Source organism: Panthera tigris, chromosome D3 (genome assembly GCF_018350195.1).
Source record: "Panthera tigris isolate Pti1 chromosome D3, P.tigris_Pti1_mat1.1, whole genome shotgun sequence".
NCBI classification, from domain to species: Eukaryota; Metazoa; Chordata; class Mammalia; order Carnivora; family Felidae; genus Panthera; species Panthera tigris.
In genome coordinates, this window is record NC_056671.1 from 19,096,513 (window position 1) to 19,118,641 (window position 22,129).

General features: G+C 40.3%; 1 protein-coding gene and 1 long non-coding RNA gene across 7 annotated transcripts in view; one reads left to right on the plus strand and one right to left on the minus strand.

Annotated features, from left to right (window-relative positions):
- Positions 1-22,129, minus strand: part of UPB1 (beta-ureidopropionase 1) — a 104,340-nt gene that overhangs the window by 42,643 nt on the left and 39,568 nt on the right. The gene's annotated exons all lie outside the window — the stretch shown is intronic.
- The window catches only part of LOC122232354, a 35,839-nt gene continuing 29,749 nt past the window's right edge, over positions 16,040-22,129 (plus strand). For both annotated transcript variants that reach the window (XR_006209714.1, XR_006209715.1), the window contains exon 1: positions 16,040-16,320. This is a non-coding gene — a long non-coding RNA (uncharacterized LOC122232354). The remainder of the gene's footprint in view (positions 16,321-22,129) is intronic.

Genomic DNA, 22,129 nt, shown 5'->3' on the forward strand with positions numbered 1-22,129 from the left:
TGGCACTCAATAAATGACTGGTGAAGGAATTAATTCTGATGGGATCAAGGACAGATTCATTAAGGTGGTGACATTTGAGCTGGACCTTGAAGCAGAAGTAGAAACTATTATTATTAGTTAAATTGCTTAATCCATCTTTCCCTATTGTTCAGTGACAGGTCATTCACACTAGGTCATTATAAACCAGGATTTCACAAATACAAAATGCTAACTTGAGAAGGATAAAAAAATATCATATTTAAATTTTTATATTTGCCTAATTTATTTTTCACTTTAAATAGTAAGACACTTCACTAGATCCTTCTGTGGTAATCATTAAAAAAGACTTTAAGCTCTGCCCTAGTTTCTTTCTGAAATACCTAGCCAAGTCCCAAAGGTTTTAACTACATGCAAGTGTACTAGAGTGAGGGACTCCTCCCTGTTTTGAAGACCATCTCTTTTTGTGGCAACATGGTGTGGTTTATGGATATATAAGCATTTGAGTTTATACAAACTTGAACAGGAAGAATGGAATATGCCACAACCTCAATATGGTGGTTATCTCTGGAGAAGGAGGTAGGGGAATGGGATAGAGGAATGGGCATTATCTGCTGATACATAATATTTAATTTTAAATTAAATATGTTTTAAAAAATATTTGAAGAATTAAAGCACCATTTCCTGTCCAAAAAAAAAAAAAAAAAGATTTGTAGCATATGATATTAACATTTTAAAAATCTGGGTATTCATTATTATGCTTCTCCTTATATTTGAAATATTTTATTAAAAATTATTTTATAGAAAAGAGAGCCTTAGACCGGAGTCAGGAAATCTACAGGTTAGTCTGGGTTCAACCTTTACCTCAGTTTCCCTGTTATAAGAAAGGTAGGGGAGGGGAAGAGGCTGGGAAGACAGTTTACAGAGATAAACTAAGCCTTTCCTAATTCTAATAAAATATGATCCTAATATTTACATGCTTATTTGTGACAGAAAAAGTTCATTATAGAGGCTGGTTTTATGGAAAGAGCACATTTGTTAAAAATGTATTAGTGTCTGTTTTTAGGTGTTAATTTTAAATTTACAATGTGCGTTAATTTTAATTCTTTTTTTTTTTTTTTTTAATTTTAGAGAGAGGATGAGCAGGGAAGAGACAAAGGGAGAGAGAGAAAGAGACAAAGAGGAAGAAAGAGAGAGAGAGAGAGAGAGAGAGAGAGAGAGAGAGAGAGAATCTTAAGTCTCCCCACTCCCATGCCAGGCTCGATCTCCCAACCATGAGACCATGACCTGAGCCAAAATCAAGAGTTGGATGCTCAACCACTCAACTGACTGAACCACGCAGGCACCCCCAATTAATTTTAATTCTTAAGGAAAGTGTTGAAGGTAGTGTGGCCTCTGCTCATCAACATTTGAAGGACTAAAATTTTATGATAATCATTGGTGAGCAATCTTTGCAAAGGCCATGACATGGAGATCCCACCTGTCCTCTTTTCTCCTGTGAGCCAGAGGCCTGATGATGCCATCATTTAGCACTTTACAGCACACACAAGCTTTTGCCTCTTTTTGTCCCATTTCCTCCTCCCAGTAATACTGTGAACTATGGGGCAAGTGTTCTTGGTATTTGTCAGATTTCCAAATTAAACGTGACACTTAGTAGAAATGAAAATACAGGAGATAATATTTCACTTGTAGTCATGGGGGGAAAATATCTGAGGTGACCCGATTTCTTTTTTTTTTTAATATTTTATTTATTTTTATTTTAGAGAGAGCAAGAGAGAGGGGGTAGAGGGAGAAAGAAAGAGAATCCCAGGCAGGCTGTATGCTCAGCACAGAGCCCAACACAGGGCTCAATCCCACAACTCTGGGACTGTGACCTGAGCCTAAATTAAGAGTTGGACACTCAACTGACTGAGCCATCAAGGCTCCTCGAGGTGACTTGATTTCTAAGTTACTTTCTAAAGGCCCAGTTTCTGTGTTACATTGTCTCTGCATGGTGTTCCTTCAGCTCATAAGTCACAGTTCTTTGTTTGCTAGGGTTCATTTTATCATCATTATTATTATTATCCTTGTGTAGACTTAAGTGTCTCACATGAAAGAGTTTTGGAATAGTATATCCAAGCTAACTGAAAATGGATTTTGTAGCAGAGCAGAGCCAGCTCAGCCAAAATGGTGATTTAGTAAGTTTCTTTGTCTGCCTTTAGTGGCCTGAACGTTTTCTCTTTTGTTTTGCTTTATCCTTTGTTTTACTTGCTTCTCCTCTCTTGACTAGCCATGTTCTTCCCTGCAAGGCCTTCTTTACTCATATTAAATTTGCATAATCCACTTTAATGTTAGTTGACCAACACTAAAATGCTCTGATCAACTCCATTTTAGTAAGGGACTCTTCAAACTCTGTAGAAGGAAACTCTGATGGTGGAAGTATCAGGAGAGGCCTTGAAAGAAATATTTAGATCAGGAAACCACATCCCTTAGATAACGTCATTCAATGGCCTCGATTTTTTTCTGGAATCCGGCCTATCTGATGCATCTTTTCCATTCCTATTGCTACTTATACATTCCTTGTACAGGCTTTTATCATTTCCTAAATTACTTCACCCAACTCATAATCAGTCTTTCTGCCTCTCAACTTCAATTTCCCCCTTGGCCTTGATTCCCAGTGATCTGTTTTTCAAGAGCACTCCATTAGTTTAGTCTGAAGTCCAAGAGAGCATGGAATAAAGCCCATGATTTGACCTCATTTCATGCTGTCACTCTTCCCTACCCTACACTTTGGATTCCAGCATTGTCAAACTGCTTCTAGTTGTATATTCCGTATCATTTCATGCCTCTGTCTTTGTTCAGCTCCTTCTTCACTTGTATAGTTCTTACCCAAACCTTAAGATTCAAGTATCTCTTCAATAAAGCCTTTGCTGTCTCCTTCAGGCTTACCTAAGTTCCCATTTCTGTGTTGCCATAATATTCAATCTGTTAACTTTCTTGAGGATAGAGGTATGACATTTCTTTGAATCTACAGAGCTTCACATGTAACTGGAGCTCAATAAATGATTGTTGAACCAAATCGAACACCATATCAGTATTTATAAATGTTTATATTCACTTGATGAGTCCTTTTTACATATATAAACTCAGTACCTACTTATTTAGTCTGCTTTTTGAAAAGACCACAATTGGCTGTAGCAGATTCATAATCCTCTTCTTTCAGTAAGACTCTCAGCCTTTGCCCCCTGATCATCTAGGATACAAGTAGTCCAAATCCTGAGTGGCAACAACAGTAGATATTGGGGGAGGGAGTCCATCCTTGGGGGCTACTTCATATAGAAATCTTCTGTTTATGGGAAGTTGCTGGTTCAGTATGTCATAGTTCATCACTCTCTAATTAGCCTCCTGGTTCATATTTCTTTGTATTGAGAGTTTGGTGGGATCCTTGTCCATAACATTCTTGAATTATAGGTAATATGTTTCAGATCCCATTTTCAGAAAGTCCTAGCTATAGGTAACAGACAGCTGCCTACTTGTATTTTGAGAAACAGTACAGTGTAACAGAAAGAACATTGAATTGGGTATATAAATAGGTTCTAATCCTGGTTTTGCTATAATTGCAGCTTTAGGTGAATTACTTGATAGCACTTCCTAATCTGTTAATTTAAAGGTAGTGGACTAATTCTCAGAAATTCTATGATTTCGTTATTGCTAGAGCTTGGCATCTCTTAAGTATTGTAATAACTGCTTTCATTGAGGCTCCCCTCCCCTCTTTTTATGTGAATGGTGAGGGCAAGTAGAGCACACGTTGTCTAACACCTGGAGGAGAACTCCTTGGATATTAGCACCTTAAGGCCAGGACTGGGCCACATTTATATTGGAGTGCCATGGGTACAGTGGGGGCTGCACTGGACTTGGACAACCCTTGGACAACCCAAGGACTTGGGGTTCAACCCTGGTTCTATACTTTTTTTGGCTATGTAACCATAGACAAATCATGTCCTTTCTGGGCTTTAGTTTCTTTACTTATAAATGAGAATAACAAGGGGTGCCTGGGTGGCTCAGTTGGTTAAGTGTCCAACTCTTGATTTTGGCTCAGGTCATGATCTCATGGTTTGTGAAACTGACCGCATTGAGCTCTGTGTGCTGACAGCGTGGAGCCTGCTTGGGATTCTTTCTCCCTTTCTGTCCATCCCCTGCTCATGCTGCTCTCTCTCTCTCAAAATAAGTAAACTTAAAAAAAATGAGGATAACATCCATTCCACTTCCTTTGATTTGAAACAAATAAGCTAAGTTGAAAAATCTTTAAAAATCTATACAGGAGCACCTGGGTAGCTCAACTGGTTAAGCATCCAACTCACAATCTCAGCTCAGGTTTTGATCTTAGGGTTGTGAAGTCAAGCCCTGCGTTGGCCTCCACACTGGGCATGAAGCCTACTTTAAAAAAAAAAAAAAAGGAAGAAAATCTACACAGTGTTATCTCTGTAAGATAATTTTTAAGATAATTATTTTTAATAAAGGAAAAGGGGTTGAATATAATATTCCCGTGGGAAATCATAAATATACTATCCTTAATGTGCTGGATACTTGTCTTTGAGGTGTTTTTCCAGTGGTGATAATGCCTTTGCACTGAATCATTTATACTCTTTCCACCAGTTCTTCTGGTGACGAATAGTAAACATTTTAATGATGAGTAATTTTTGAGGAAGGCTGCGCTTTGAGGTCATGAAATAAAGCAACGCTGACTAGCCTAAGCTGAAATCCAGTACATGAACCATCACTAGTTTGCTAATCATTTAGGCTAGCAAACTAAGCACAGACTTCTGTATCATTAGGAATGCAAAATCCGAAGTTGACTTTTTGGGACCCAAATTTCATGAAGTATCCATGTGATAAATAAACCTTTTCTACCTCCTTCCCCACCCCCCCCCCCGAAACAATTGCATAAGCATGCAGTAGGCTTAGCAGCAAAACATGTGGCATTTAGAGATACTCAGTTGTCTATAAGCTCAATGTGATCCAACAATGTGGCTGCCACAAAAGCTGTTAAAGCCTTAGGCTGCATATTGAGAGGTGTAGTATCTAGAGCACACCTGAAATTTATCTAGCTCTGGGCTAGATACAAAGCATGTAAATCATCTTGAATACATCCGGAAAAGAAAGAGTGATGTTGGTGAGAACATTTAACAACAACAGATAGTCAAAGGCACTGGGAACATTAGCAAAAAAAAAAAAGCAAAGTCAGGAAGAATATTGTCACTTTATTCAGATTATCTGAAGGTGGCCACATAGATGCAAATATATTTGTTCCATTTGGCCCTAAGGAGAGGAGCTGGAGTCAATGGATAGAAACTCAGGGAAGCATATTTCAGCCCAAAGCGGTTATTTCCAATAGGTGATCCAAAATGAAACAGGCTACCTCTGCAGACAATTAGTTCTCAGTGATTCTGGGTGTTCAAGTACAGTCTAGATGACCACTTGGTGGGAGTATTGTAGAAGAAAGGCAGTCATCAGATGGGTAGTTGAGCCACATGGTCCATGATTTGTGTATATTGCTTTAACATGAATGAAAACAAAACAACTTAGGCATATTAAATCCAAAAAAGCATACACAGACCATAGAATAATACAAGACAGCTTGGTATCTGAAGAAATGAAAGTCAACAAGTGTGTTTTACTGAAGAATCAGGTGATGAGAAGATTTTATTAATAGTAGTAGTAGTGTATTTGGTTTGGTTGTTTTTAAAGGAAAAGGACCATTTTTATTGCTAGTGTGAGTGGACCTAGATTCTAGGACATAATAGTGACTGGAGTTCTGGTCACAGAATCAGAGGAAACAACTGTCTTGCGGTTTTAAAGGTAATTTCTTTCTTTCTTTTTTATTTTTTTAGTTTACTTATTTTGAGAGAGAGAGAGAGAGAGAGAGAGAGAGAGAGATCAGGGGAGGGGCAGAGAGAGAAGGAGAGAGATAGAATCCCAAGTAGTCTCTGCACTGTCAGTGTAGAGCCTGATGTGGAGCTCGAACCCATGAACCGCAAGATCATGACTTGAGCCGAAGTTGGATGCCTAACCGACTGAGCCACCCAGCCGCCCCCATAAAGAGTAATTTCAACTTGGAAATGGTTGGGGCTCAGAGTGGAAAAACACTATCTGGGGGTTAAGAGACCAAGCAAGTACACAGGTATACACACAGCCTATGGGTGAACCAAGTATACAGAAAGAATTAGATATTTGTGAAGCCAAGCCAAATGCATTTGTGTTCTGTACTTTATTTGCCATCTTAGATACTGGTATCTCAAAATCCTAACACTGAAGCAAAGTAGATTTTGTGTTCTGAGAGGCTGTAATGTGTGTTAATGATCCATCATGGAGGGCTTGCAGTACTGTTATAAGATACCAGTCTCTTTGCCCCACCAGGAACCTTACCACTGGCAAGTCCTGCCCTTAGTCCCAGGATCTGAATCCTACTTCATATCTCAACCTTGCTGCTAGCCCTGCTTGAATGAATGCCCCAAATTAAATAACTAGTCTACCTGTTTGAGGCATTAAGCCCTCCTGCACTTCAGCTCAGTACTTGAAACTACATTTTTTTTCTTTAAACTCAGGTCTTTCTCTGGCATCTCAGTCACCGTCCCCTTTTAAACTTGGCACTGCCAAAGACTTGAATCTAGATTTTGAGTCTCACTCTGGTTGCTGAGCCCTACTAGTTCTTGCCAGACTCTAACATGATCTACTGCCTTGACCACCAACTGCTAAATCTCAAGTCCCCAGAGCCTTATCTTTGGGTCTCTGTGGGTGCTATAGGTAAAGGCTTCAGTTTGCTAAGAATCAGGGCCCCCTTCATCACCATGAGCCTTTCTTACCATCCCAGGTTTCTCCCTGATTAAGGGAGTTGGTCTGACCATGCCATCTACCCTTGAGGAGCCAAACCAATACTAGCCTGTGCTGGAGTAATCCATAGAAGCGCATCTTCCATACTCAGCCTCTGCAGCTACTAGCCAACAAGAGCTTCCTGAACCTGGTATCATGTGTTCTGCTGGACTTTGGGGCTGTGCTTCTGGGCTCCCCTGCCCCATCTCTGTTAACCTAATAACTGGGTACTTTTCCTGTCTGGACTTTAAAGAGTTAGTTTTAGCAGTCCATGGAGAGCTGTATAGCTTGTCTCACAAGGATCTTAAAGGTGCTTAATATTTGTTCTCTTCATTGGTTAGTTTTATAAACATGTGTTGAATGTGCCAGACATTGTGCTAGGCACTGGGGTGAAACATGAATAAGTTTTGGTGCTTGTTTTCATCATCATAATAGTAGCCGTATAGAAATTTCTGGAGCACCTGCTATGTACCAGGCACTGTGGTAGGCCTCTAAGAGACAGACTTTATAGGGTATGGAAGGTGAGCTGTAACGGGGCAGGAGGAAAAGCTGGGTAGTTTGTATTATATACATAAGGCTCCAGTGCTTGATAAACAATAGCTGTGTTTATAATATTATGTGATAACATTACTGAAAGTGCCACACAGGTCCAGAGGTGGGAGAACAAACATCTGAGCCGGAAGGATGTGTGGAGGACACAGGAAGGTCAATCCAAAAAAAGAAAAAGCAAGACTGCAAGCAGAAAACGGTGACCATTGCAGAGTAGCCAGTCTGTCTGGAACACCAGAGTAGATAAAGCGTTGCGCTGCATCAGTGTATGGAAAGATGTCTGGAGAGTTCTAGATAGATGTGTGCTAAAGAGAGATTTTAGCCATGAAACCATTAACCATATTCACAAGAGAAAATGACTGCGTGAAATTGTAAAAACCGGAAGGATCAGACAAGCCTGAAAATTATCCAATTAAAGGAAGGAAGATTGCAGACTGCTTAGTCACCTGAAGAGAGAGAGTAGACCTTACAAAATGAGAGGAGATGATTACATCACTTAAGCGAGCATTGATCAACATGGTTGGCAGGACAAGTGGAAATGTTTTTCTCTTAAATAATTCAAGCCTGCTGGCTTCCAATTCAGTTTAAGATAGTATAAACGTCTGCTATATATAAATGTGTATGGCATTCCAGTGGTGAATGAGTAGAATTTAAAAGAGGAATAAGTAAAACTTACTGTCTGTTTTCAACTGAGTGCTCATGAATAAAACCCCTGATGGTAAATACACAATAGCTTTCAGTTGAACACATTATATAACGACAAGGAAATAGTATTTGCTTGTTGACCCGACTATAACATACTTAAGCCATATAGTAATAATATAATCAGAGGGTGTCAGGTCTGATGATTTAAAAACATTTCTATTTCTAATGTGTATTTCTATAAGGTAGACTTAATTCAAGTTCTATGACAAATTTTCATGGCTGGTTGTTTATATTTTCATGAATTGATAGGTTATAGAAAGCAGTGGGAAAACAAATGAAATTAAAAGAGTATTAAAAGTTATGGCTACGGTGCACCTGGGTGGCTCAGTTAAGTGTTGACTCTTGATTTCAGCTCAGGTCATGATCCCAGGGTTTTGGGATTGAGCCCTGTGTAGGGCTCCATGCTGAGTATGGAACCTGGTTAAGGTTCTCTCTCACTCTTCCTGTGCCCCTTCCCCACTCACATGTGTGCTCGCTGTCTCTCACTCTCTCTCTCAAAAAAAAAAAAAAAAAAAAAAAAAAAAAAGAAGAAAAAGTTTAGAGGTGCCTGTATGGCTCAGTCAATTAAGCATCTGACTCTTGATTTCAGCTCAGGTCATGATCTCACAGCACGTGAGTTGGAGCCCTGTGTTAGACTCTGCATTGACGGCGTGGAGCCTGCTTGAGATTCTCTCTCTCTCTCTCTCTCTCTCTCTCTCTCTCTCTCTCTCTGCCCCTACTCCCCACTCATGCATCTGCTTTCTTGCTCTCTCATAAATAAATAAACATTAAAGTTATGGCTACATGAGATGAGATTATATTAGTGTTGCTATCCTTTAAATAACTTTACCATTCATTGGGAAACAGTGCTCTTATTTTTTTTCTAAAAAGACTCTTTAAAAATTTTTTTTAAATGTTTATTTATTTTTCAGAGAGAGAGAGACAGAGCACGTGCAGGGGAGAGGTAGAGAGAGACAGAGACACAGGATCCAAAGCAGGCTCCAGGCTCTGAGCTGTCAAGCGGGGCTTGAACTCAAGAACTACGAGATCATGACCTGAGTCAAGGTTGGCACTCAACTGACTGAGCCACCCAGGCACCCCAACAGTGCTCTTATTTTATTGGAAGCAGAACAGTATGGTAACAAAATTATAAGTTTTTAACGTCCTGGCAGAGCTATCTATTAGTTTTATAACTAATAAAAGTTACTTTTCTGTACCTTCTTTTCCTATTCTTTCACATGAGATGATAGTACTTAGGTGTATGGCTGCTTCAAAGGTTAAATGAAAAGCAGATCTGTAAAATAATTAGCAATACAATGCTTAGTTCTCAGTAAGGGCAACCCTTCCCCACAGTGATTTTGTCACTCCTCAGGATATTTGGAAAGCCTCTTCCATCCCTACAGAGTCTGTGGCACAACCTCTGGAATAATCTTAATGCTGATGCTCAAGAAATCTAGTTTGGGTTGTTTTGTTTTGTTTAGCGTTTCAAGGAGGGGAGGTTGAAGGAAGATTTTATTTTTGAAAAACCAAAAACAAGAAAAATTAACTCAAAGCTAAGTTATTGGGTGATCAAATTTGAGATGTTAGCAAAGTGTGTCAATAAAATTTGGGTTGTAGACAGACCCTGAAAGCAACTCCGGAACAGAGAATTTCCAGAGAAGTGTTGAACAAAAACAGCGTTTGTGTAATCAGTTTCAGATAGATAAGTTCTTGTATGTTTAAATGTCAGCTTTATTTTATTATAATCATACCTCATTTCTGTGGAAAGTGATGCAAAACAGCATTGATAATAGAGACTAGCAGAGTGTGAAGAGAAAATAAAACTGTAGCAAATACATAGAGGCCGTCCTACTGGCATAGAGTTAATTAAAATGTTTAAAAATTCTATCTTTATATACAACTCAAGCCTGGGTACAAATAATTTTAAAAGTCACATTTCTAAATCTAACTATAGTAAGACCTATTACATTATCTCAGAGCAGAACAGTCCTACTTTGTCTTCAACTCAGTATGCCTTCAAATGAAGATACCTTTCTCTTTTTAAAAAAAACTTTTTTAGTAATTAATTTATTTAGAGAGAGACAGAGAGTGAGTGGGGGAGGGGCAGAGAGAAGGAGAGAGAGAGAATCCCAAGTAGGCTCCACAAGCTCAGCACAGAGCCTGATGTGGGGCTCAAACTCGTGAACCACGAGATCATGACCTGAGCTCAAACCAAGAGTCAGATACTTAACCAACTGAGCCACAGGCACCCTGTGGTTACTAACATCCTTCTTTCAGCTTCCCAGACTTAAAAAAACTTCAGTGTAGGGGCACCTGGCTGGCTTAGTAGATGGAGTACGTTCCTCTTGATCTCAGGGTTATGAGTTCAACCCCCACATTGGGTGTAGAGATTACTTATAAATAAAATATTACCCCCCCCCAAAAAGAAGAAAGAAAAGAAAAGAAAGAAAGAAAACTTAAGTCTGATTCTTATTTCTTTTTCAAATCATTTTTAAAGTTTATTTATTTATTCTGAGAGGGAGCGACAGACTGAAAGCAGGGGAGAGGCAGAGGGAGAGAGAATTCCAAGCAAGCTCCACACTCAGCACGGAGCCCAGGGTGGGTCTCGATCCCACAACCATGAGATCATGACCTGAGCTGAAATCAAGAGCTGGTTGCCCAACCGACTGAGCCACCCAGGTGCCCCCTGATTCTTTTTTCTTACATTAAACCTGTTACTATCCTTTCTGCCTTTGAAATGTCTTGCATTCTGCCCCTTTTTCAGTCTTACTTTATCCACCATCATCACCTTCTTTGCTGGAGCTGGCCTGGATCACCGTATTCTCTAGGAAGCTCATTTCTCTGATTTCTTTTGTCTCCTAATAGAGCTGTTTTAGATTATTTTTCCTAAAATAACACTCCCATCGTATGTATGTATTTGTTACAAGACCTAACACATTGATTTATAAGTAATTATTTATGAGGTACTAATTTGAGTACCCGAGTACCCGTCTCTGCTTGGATTTTGATATCTTTGAAAGCAGGAACTATGTTACTTATCTGTGCCAACAGTGCTTATTACACAGCGGTATGGCCCCAATTAAGTTATTTACCTACTCTGTGCTTCATTTTCTCATCTGTAAAATGGTGAGAATAGTATCTATCCCAAAGCTCTGCTGCATTAAAAGAGCATGCATGTGTGTATCAAAAGGTAGCTTTTGTGTTATGATAGCTTTTGTGTATGGTTGCTTTTGCATTATTGGAGCACTCAAAAACAGTTACAGCTTTCTTATTTGAGGCAAACTCCTTTTTTCCTGACTCTTGAGGGTCTCTGTTTTCTGGACCACCTTATCTCTCCAGGTTGGTCTCATTGTCCCCCAACATAATCTCCCATCTCCCCATTAGGTCACACTGCTTTTTGTCCAGCCAATGCTCGGTGCTATTTACCATACCATTTCCATCCTGGAGCATCCTGCTCCTTCCACTGTCCCCTTGCAAACCCCACCCATCCTTTAAGGTCCTCAGGAACTCTCTCCTCCTGTGTGAGGTCTTCACCAGAAGTCCACCTTACACCCACCTTTTTCTTCTGAGCTGCTCTGGCATTTGCAGTTTGTATCTCAGTTTATGTACTTAATACTGTAGTTTCTTATGTTTATTTTGTCTCTCCAAAAAGAATATAGGCTCCTAGACGATAAGGAGTATATTATATTTCTTTCATATTCTCTACTATCCATGGCATTGTTCTGGGGTTGTATTCATTCATTTAATAAGCTTTTTTAATGCATATTTAATGACTCTAGTAGGCAGTGGGATATGATATTAATAAGAGATGCCTCCATTCTAATGGGGAGCTAGAGATATAAATATTCAGGATTTTCTATGGTCAGTGCTAAGGACGATTTTAGAGCAGATGATTAATGCTCAGATCTATTAATTAGGTAAATCACAGATCTGAGCAGAGGGTGAGCTGGGTGGGTGACTGGAAGCAAGGGCTTCCAGTTTAGAGCATTAGCTGTGGCATGACAAAGGCCTGAACTTAGCACTGTACGTAGAGAGGGTGAATTTAGGAAATATTGTGGGAATAAAAGGGATTTGTGACCACTCAAATACAGAATATGGAGAATAGAAAATACATCCAAGATAACTCAGGCTTCTCACTTGAACATTAGTTTGATGGTGAAACCGTTTGGGAAACAAGAGCCATGAGGGGGGGGAAAAAGCGAATTTGGAGATTTAGATACCTATGGAACCTCCAAAGAGATACCCTGTGATCTGGAGTAAATAGTGGTGGTTGAATCCATGGGAGTGGAAGAGAGCACCTGGACAGAGGATGCAGAAAGATGAGAGGTTGAAAGTGACTGAGACAGCAATGTTCACAGAAGTCAGAGGAGATGCAGAAATGAGCAGGCCACTCAAGGTCAGAGTGCCAAGCAGTTGTTAATGCTCCAGGGGTCAATTCACAAGTGTGTATTGAATTTAGAGTTTGGGAGAGCACTGAAATGGGCTAAGCTGTCCCTAGCAGTTCAATATATAGTGGCCAAAATGAATTGAATAGGGAGAAGGAAGGGCCAACTGTGAGGATAAACGTTCAATAAGCTTGGAATGACAAGAAGGAGAAAGAATAGTTCATTGAGGATGAAGTCTGGCTATTTGAAAAAATGAAGCTCTTTTGAATGTTTTTTGTGAAAAAAAAGGGAAGGAGCCAGAAGGTGGAGAAGGCAGTGTCTGTTGTGTGCTGGGCTATCTACAAACCCTTTCACACATTCTTTGTTTCCATTCTCATCATCACCTTGAAGTGGGGTCTCCTGTCCACTTGACATATGGGGCTTGGCATGGCTAACTAACTTACCCAGAGGGGTGAGGATTTGTTGGACTACAAAGACCAAATACTTTCCACCACATGTTACTGTTTCCAGGCCTTTCTCACTCCTTTAAAATTTGTTGGTTCAGATTTAGAAGGAGGTGGGAAGGAATGGGGCCAATGTCACTGTATAGAGACTGCCTCAGGAGCAGTAAGAATACTATCGCCATGACAAGAGGCGGGATGTAAAGAAGAATCTGAACAGAGTAAGGCCTGGAGATGGACACAGGGAGCTGAGGGGACATACCAAGCCTAAGTTGATCGTCTCCTAAGAAGGGGGAGCAGAAGAGGGTAGAGCGAAGATATAAAACACTAACTGGATGATTGACAATTAGAAATCATCACTGAATAGCAGTGTTTAAAGTACTTTGGTAAAAGAAGGGAAAGTTGGTTAAAGATTTTAAAGATTTTTTTATCCTATCTGAAAATGCTTTCACTTTCTTGGGATTTAAAAAAAGGAGAAAGCAAAAAGGAGCCAAGTTAAAAAAAAAAAAAAAACAACTTTCTAAAAAGGGGTAGGAAGAATTAGAGGATCACTATATGGTAGAAAAACTATATGAAAGTATTTTTATGTTTATATAAATTTAAGTTCCATTCCCTAAAGAATAAGTGATAAAATATCAAAGAACTCCAGATTCTTAAGATGATGCAGAGAACCCAAGGCCTTCTGATATAACAGAGAACACTGAACCCTGGTGTGAAGAGCCTTCCTCGAATCCTGGCTTTGTCACTAGGTAATTCCCATCATCCTCTAGGTCTGTTTTCTCAGCTGCAAAATCTAGGGGTTGATCTATGATATCTGAAGTGCTTTTGAGCTCGGAATAACTGTGCTGGTGTTTGGATGCAGCATAACATAATAGTTGGGAGCACAGACTTTGGGAGTCAGGATGCTACAGTATCTCAGCACCTCACACCCAAGTTGTACAACAGTAGGCAAGTGATTAGCCTCTCTGGGCCTCAGTTTCCTTATCTGTCAACTAGGGATACTAATAGTGAGTAACCTACTAAGCGGTTATGAGGATTCAATGAAAAAAATCTATAAAAAGTGCCTGAGAACAGTAAGTACTAGAGAAATAGAAGCTATTATAGTTATAGCCTGTTATAGATGCTGTTATTCTGATACTCTTGCCACCACTGAGATCACACAGTTGCACCTACGTGTGGTTGCAAGGAACAGAAGGTAAATGGAATTAACCAATTGGAGTGTGCCAGGTTCCCCTTTTGGGAAAGGAATGAAAGGAATCTTCAAAGATCTGAGTGGTCAGGACCTCTGAGTTATGATTCAGCCACAGTCAACTGTCAAATTTTCCCACAGCTCAGTGGAAAGTCACTGAAGACTCCGTGAAAACAGTGCCACCCCTCCTTCAGTGTTTCTCTGCTAGGACATGCTGCTGACTCTGGAAGTCTGACTGGATCAGTGTTCCAGCAGGGAGAGGATAGGATCTAAGCAGGCTTGGTAGATTTACCAACCCAAGTACTAAGCATCTGCAAGTGCTTCTGATGTGCCAACAGTGTTGCAAGTCTCAAGCCTGTGAGACTTTGTTGTCACCCAACTGTGGGGCACCATTGTTGTGGGTGTATGGATTGTTTTTCCAGGCAGGAACAATGATGTAGTGAGGGTCACAGTTTCTTTCAGAATTTGGAATCTCAGGTCTCCATTCCCTGTGCCTTTCTCTGTGTGTAAAGTTAAGATTATGGACACCACCTTGAGAGAGAGCACATATTAGTGATAGTCACTAAGATTTTAAAGTTTTCTCAAATTACCCCAGCAGATGGGGTGCCTGGGTGGCTCAGTCATTTAAGCGCCTGACTTTGGCTCAGGTCATGATCTCAAGCCTTGAAGGCTGGTGAGTTCAAGCCTTGTGTTGGGCTCTGTGCTGACAGCTCAGAGGCTGGAGCCTGCTTCTGATTATGTGTCTCCCTCTCTCTCTGTCCCTTCCCTGCTCGCACTCTGTCTGTCTGTCTCTCTCTCTCAAAAGTAAATAAACATTAAAAAAATTTTTTTAAATTACCCCAGAATTAATGTCCATTAATGTAACTGGACACAGTTTAAACAAAAGTGGAAACACTCACACATTTGCTTATAGTTCTAACATCTTCTGAAATCTTCTTATGTCACTTTCTCAAATTTGAGTTCATGATCCCTTTTGTTGAGTGTTTCTCCCCCTTCCTCTTTTTAGTCTTGCAGAGGAAACCTGCAGCTAGTCCTGCCCTGTGATGTTCAAGTAACTGTTGGTGACCTGCTAAAGCTCTTTTTACTTCTTATGTTTGCACTTTCAAGAGTGGACATGGTATGGTGCAAAGCTAGTTTGGATTTTTCCCTGCATTGAGGCCTACTCAATACAGGAATAGACTTTAAAACCTAGGTCTTTTGTCTAGGTGGGAACTTCTTATAGCTGACCCAGGACCAGATCCTAGATGCCATTCACCAGACATTGGTCATCATAACACACCTTTTAATAGCATTTTAGGGGCCCTGGCATCTTCACTCTGAAAATTTCTGCTCTTAGCCTCACCATTTCTCTGTGTACTTTTTTGTCTTTAGGTAGATCACTAGGGTCTCTGCCCTTTCCAGAATAATCTACTCCATGGTATTTGAAATGACATACAACATCTTTATAGATAAAGATACTGAAGCCCAAAAAAAGATAATTGACTTGCCCAAGTTCATACACACATTAATAGAGGTCAAGCCCAGAATGCTGACTTCTCTGAATCCTGCTCTGTACTGAATCTGTTAAATTAGTGAGCATCTGGGGTGCCTGGGTGGCTCAGTCGGTTGAGCGTCCGACTTCGGCTCAGGTCACGATCTCGTGGTCCGCGGGTTCGAGCCCCACGTTGGGCTCTGGGCTGATGGCTCGGAGCCTGGAGCCTGCTTCCGATTCTGTGTTTCCCTCTCTCTCTGCCCCTCCCCCGCTCATGCTGTGTTTCTCTCTGTCTGAAAAATAAATAAACGTTAAAAAAATAAAAAAAAAATTAGTGAGCATCTTCTTTTAAAGGAGGGGTTAGGATGAGTGAAGGGAATGAGACTCAATGAAGAAAGGATAGGGCTGAAGCATAGAACCCAGGCAGAGAGAGGGCTCTGGTTAAGCAGAAGGCCCAGGCAAGCAGTGGGTAACTGGTTATAGGTGGTTAGAGGAGATGCCACAGGGTGAGAAAAAGGCACAGAGAGAGTTGAGAGACCACCACTGCTTGTCCTACTTGAAAATCTCACCCAGCCAAACAGATACAAATACCCCTCTAGAACTTACTATTTCTACAGCTGTGAAATAACTGCTGCTTATCTTTCCTCCAGGAGATTCCTTGGAATGAAACCAATGGGAGATCAGGGTTTGGGAGAGTCTCATCAGAGCAGATGGGCCAGCAGCAGCCAGAAAGCTTGTTGCCTTTGGCTGAGAGCACCATCCTGGATCTGACGTCTTGTGAGTAAACCCCAGCAGGCTCAGCCTTAGGCCAGAGTGAAGTTGGCCTGCTTCTCCTTGAAGAGGAACCTAATGTACTCCCACATCTTCCCTCCCCTCTTGTTGATGTGAAAATCACATTCCCAGAGAGCTCTTCAACTTAAAGCCATGTTGCCCATTAACAGCCCTTGGGAGGATGGCTTCTTAGTGCTTTTGGTCCCTTGGTATATTTGAAAGTATGCTGCATGAACGATCAGGAGGCCTGGGTTCTGGTTCTTACCCAACCACAGTTTTTCTTGGGGCCTTAAGCAAATTTTTCCTCCCTAGGCCACAGTTTTTCCTAGCTATAAGGTTGTTTATAATAACGATAGTTTCCATTTAGGAAATATTCATTTTTATGTGCAACATATAATTTCATAGAATTCTTTCAATGATCAGTCCTATGAGATAGGCACTGTTATTGTCCCATCTTACAGATAAGAAAACTGAGGCTTAAGAATTCTCATCCCCTAAACATCCTATTCAAATCTCTAGCCCCCACCCCTGGCCAACACTCCTTTCTCTGCTTTATTTTAGCTATAGCACTTAGTTCCACATGAAATACTATATATTTTACTTTTTTGTTTGCCCTTTCCCCCTACAAAACTGTAAGCTCCATTAAGGAATGGATTTTGTCTTTATGTTGTTGTTGCTCATTTGCTGTGTTTCCAGGGCTTAGAATAGCGCCTGGCACATGGTAGGCACTCAAATATTGGTTGAATGAATAAAATGGATGAATGATTTCTTGGTAGGAGTATAAATTGGACTCTATAGAAGTCAATTTTGCAATGTTAATTTTCTTTTTTTTTAAGAAAAAGCTCCACACTGGGTATATCCAACATGGGGCTTGAACTCATGACCCTGAGATCAAGAGTCAGATGTTTAACCGACTGAGCCACCCAGGCACCCCTAGAGAATATACTCTTATGGTACACTTGTTTTTTTCTTTGTTTTTTGTTTTTTATGTGTTTTTTTAGTGGATACACATTTTTATTTTTATTTATGTATTTAATTTGGCACACTATTGTCTTTTAAGTTTCTTTTTTCAGCAATCTTACTGAGATACAAGTCACATATCATATCATTCACCCATTTACATCATTTATATTCGTTTATTAAAAAAAATTTTTTAGTGTTTATTTTTGAGAGAGATAGAGCATGAGCGGGAAGCGCAGAGATAGAGGGAGATACAAAATCTGAAGCAGGCTCCAGGGTCTAAGCTGTCAGCAAAGATCACAATGCGGGGCTCAAACCCATGAACTGCAGGATCATGACCTGAGCCGAAGTCAGATGCTGTTTTTTTTTTTTTTATTTTTTAAATGTTTATTTATTTTTGAGAGGGAGAGAATATGAGCAGGGGAGGGGCAGAGAAAGACACAGACACAGAATCTAAAGCATGCTCCAGGCTCTGAACTGTCAGCATAGAGCCCAACACGGGCTCAAACTCACCAGCCATGAGATCATGACCTAAGCCAAAGCTGGATGCTTAACTGACTGAGCCACCCAGGTGCCCCCTCCATTTAAATTATTTAATTCAGTGGTTTTGCTATATTACATTATTAATTTTTTTTAATTGTGGTAAAATATGTATAATATAAAATTTTCCATTTAAACCATTTTAAGCATATAATCAGCAGCATTAATTACATTCACAAAGTTGTACAACCATCACTACCTTTTCCAAAACTTTTTTACCCCCCAAACAAAAACTCTGTAACCATCATAATAGTCTTTTGTAATGTTTGATTTTTAAAAATCTGTGCATGTGTTACTTTTTTATTCTAAAAACTAATTTAAAAAAGAAAGTAAGTCAGGCTTAGAAATTTAATAACTTGTCCAAAATTCCATAGCTCAAAAACAAAAACAAAACAAAACAAAAAATTCCATAGCTCATATTCCGTGGCAGCAACCACCAGTTTAAAAATGAAATAATAAAAATTCTTACAAGAATCAGATTTTAATCATCTTTCTGGTTACTGTAAGGGGTGTTAGATATAATCTAACCCCTTCGTTTTACAAATGAGATAACAGACTCAGAAGTAAGATAGCCATCCCAAGTCAGGATGTGCATCAGAAGCAGGCCTCCTAATCTAAGGGATGGTGTTCAGAGTGGGTCACAGAAGAGGTCTCTTGCCCTTGACAAAAAGTGAGGCTTGAATCTCTCCTGCCCAAAAGGGATTTAAGAATCTCCCACTTTAGATCATTCTTGTATGTACCCTGTACCATACTACCTTACTCATAGGGGATAAGGCCATTGTACCCTGATACCATTGTTTCTGTTCATCTGAAACCATGTAGCAAACCTTTAGCACATATCTCAATTTTTACTTCCAAGAAAATGTCTGATTCCCCTAGCACATCCAAATCCCCACTTGATTCTTAACTCTTATGAAACATTATTATTTAAAGCACATAATTAGCAATCAGAGAATGATGTGAGACATTTTATAGCTATGTCAATTTATGAATCCATTCTGCCCACTAGTGTAAACTCCGGGAAGACAGGAATTGGGAGGTTGATTCCTCGTAGTAGGTACACAATAGATGGTTGATTGGGTTAATTGAGCTGAAAAATAGCTATGGTATGAGATATGAATTTGGGGGGTTTTGTTTTTGGTTTTTGAGATGTAACTTGTTCAAAGGGTTCCTCTGTGCTTCCCAGAAGAGATGCCTACTAGATCACAGAACGTTGAAATTGATGGAGGTTGTGACTATTCCATCCCCTGGTCACCAAGAACCAAGTATGATCCTTCCTTTGTCATACTTATCTTGGCATCAATAACACCCTCATTTATGTGATTGCTTACAGTTCCCCCTCTCCTCTACCCCCAATAGACTAGAAGTTCCACAAGAACATAGACCATATCTGTCTTCGCTCACCATTGTATCCCTAGCACCAAGCCTAGTACATAGTAGGTATTCAAGAAATATTAGTTGAAGGAATGAATGAATGAATGAATGAATGAATATATCACCTTGTTTTATAGATGAGAAAACAGAGGCACAAAGAGGTGTGGTTCTTAATGACAAAGCTACGATAAGTCTTTTAGTTTTCCTCTGTGTTCTCTCAGTATTGGAATTGGAAAATCTTGGGAGTCTAGTGTCTTTCATTTTACAAATGGGAAACTGAGGCCTAGAAAGGGGAAGTACTCACTCAAGTTCACAGAAGAAAGTACTGGCAGAACCAGGCCTAGAACTCAGGTCTCCTGACTCCCAAGCTAGTGCTCGTTCTTTGTAAAGACATAGAAAAAACAAAGCTGGATTGGGCTCATTGCCAGGCCCCTGCAGGAGGTCACATAGCCAAGCAGCTCTCAGAGTTCTTGTCTATTCTTAGCCTGAACTCTTAGTGACTCTGGTCTTCAGCAGCCTTTTTCCCCCTTTTTCCTTTGCATTTGGTTTTTTTTGTGTATATGTGGTGCATGTTTTAAATAAATGGTGCTACGTGTAGGAAATGGTCTTCAGCACAGTCCTTCTACAGAGGCCCTGAAAAGAATAAACGTGAGAGAGGGGCCCTGAGAAAACAATTGGCTTCCCTCCTCTGAAGTGACCCCAGTGCCCCAGAGCCACTCTCTGTTGCTTCTCACAACTGCCAACAGGTTAAGCTCCTCACACAATAAGAAGGAAATCACTAGAAAGAATTTACAAGGAGAATTGGCTGTCAGTATGGGCTGCTGATGCCTCACTTTGATGAAGACCAAAAATTAGTTCTTCCCAAGCTGTGGTGCCTTTTCTTTCTTTCATTTTTTTTTTCTTTCTTTCTTTCTTTTTCTTTTTGGCTGTGGTCCCTTTTCTAATTTCTGCCTCAACTTTCCACCTATAAGACATTTATCAGCCACCAAAAGTGAAATAGGGGCACCTGAGTGACTCTGTTGTTTGAGTGTCCGACTTCAGCTCAGGTCATGATCTCCTGGTTTGTGAATTCGAGCCCCGCATCAGACTCTGTGCTGTCAGCCTGTCAGTGCACAGCCTGCTTTGAATCTTCTGTCCCCCTCTGTATGCCCTTCCCCCCACTTGCGCTCTCCCAAAACTAAATAAACATTTAAAAAATGAAATAAAACTCCTTTCTTTTAAAAAAAATTTTTTTAATGTTTATTTTTGAGAGAGAGAGAGAGAGACAGAGTGTGAGCGGGTGAGGGGCAGAGAGAGAGGGAGACACAGAATCTGAAGCAGGCTCCAGGCTGTGAGCTATCAACACAGAACCTGACAAGGTGCTCAAACTCAGGAACGGTGAGATCATGACCTGAGCCAAAGTCAGTCACTTAACCAACTGAGCCACCCAGGTGCCTCAAAAGCTCCTTTCTGATACAAAATTCTAGCCTCTTAAAACCTCCTTCTCTACCTTGCCAAATACTTATTCTGAGCAAGTAATTTAAGCAGCTACCGACTTTGGTTATTTGGAAAGGACCAGAAACAGAAGATAGAAAGTAGCTAATATTTCAAAAGTATAAATGACCAATGAGAAGTTGGTCTACATCAAGTTCAAAGGAGGCAGAATTTACTCTGGGCTAGGCTAGGTCAAAGAAAATTCAGGGGAGCAATTTGAACTAGGTCTTGTGTGTAGTTATCTACTGTTGTATAACAAATTACCCCATTTTGTGTATTAGTGTCTATTGCTGAGTAACAATAGTGTCTATTGCTGAGTAACTACCTCAAAACTTAGTAGCTTAAAACAATAAATATTATGTCACAGTTTTTGTGGGTTAAGAAACCAGGTGCAGCTTTGCTGGCCACTCTGGCTCAAGGTTTCTCATGAAATTGCAGTCAAGCTTCCCAGCCTAAAGGCTGAACAAGAGGGTAGAGGAAAAAACAATTTCAAGTTCACTGAAGTGGTCATTGGAAGGCCTCAGTCCCTCATAACATAGGCCTCTCCACAGTGCTGGCTTCCCTTAAGAGAGACCAAGATGGAAGCCTCGGTCCTTTTGTAACCTAGTCTCACAAGTGATATCCCGTCACTGTTGTTGATTCTTTTCATTAGAAGCAAGTCACTAAGTTCAGCCCACATACAAGTGTGTGAATACCAAGAGGCAGAGATCACTGGGGAGCCATCTTAGGGGCTACTACCACACCTTGCTGGATGGATAGGATTTAAATAGGCATAGAAAGCAATCTAGGTAGGGAATAAGAATGAAAGTACAGAGCTTAGAAGGGTTTGACTGGTGTGATTTGTTTGGAGCAAGGCATATGAGGAGGAATGTAGAAGGTAACTAGAGAGGTTGACTGGGCCCAGACTGAAATGGATTCTTAATTTTTAATTTTTTTTTTTTTTTATTTTAGAGGGAGAATGAGAGCATGGGGGAGAGGGGCAGAGGAAGAGAGAGAGAATATCCCAAGCAGGCTCCATGCTCAGCGCAGAGCCCAATGCAGGGCTCGATACCCAACCCTGAGATCATGACCTGAGCAGAAATCAAGAGTCAGACGATCAACCATCTCGAGCCACCCAGGCGCCCCTAACTGAATTTTTAAATGCCAGGCCATAGAGTTTCATTTTTATCCTCATGCTCTTATCTATATTTTCCCACTCAACTGTAAGCTCTATAGGAACAGGAGCTATGTCTATTGTATTCTTATTGTATCTATGATTTAGAATAGAAGTGGGCATGTAGTAAGTGATTAAGAAAATTTGTTGAATGAGTAAACCTATTAAGTTAATGTGTGAGGAGTAATGCAGAGTTACCAGATTTGTCTTTTTAATTCTGATGGAATTCAACCTCAAAAGAAGCCCATGGGGCATCTGGGTGGCTCAGTCAGTTAAGCATCTGACTCTTGATTTCTGCTCAGGTCATGATCTCAC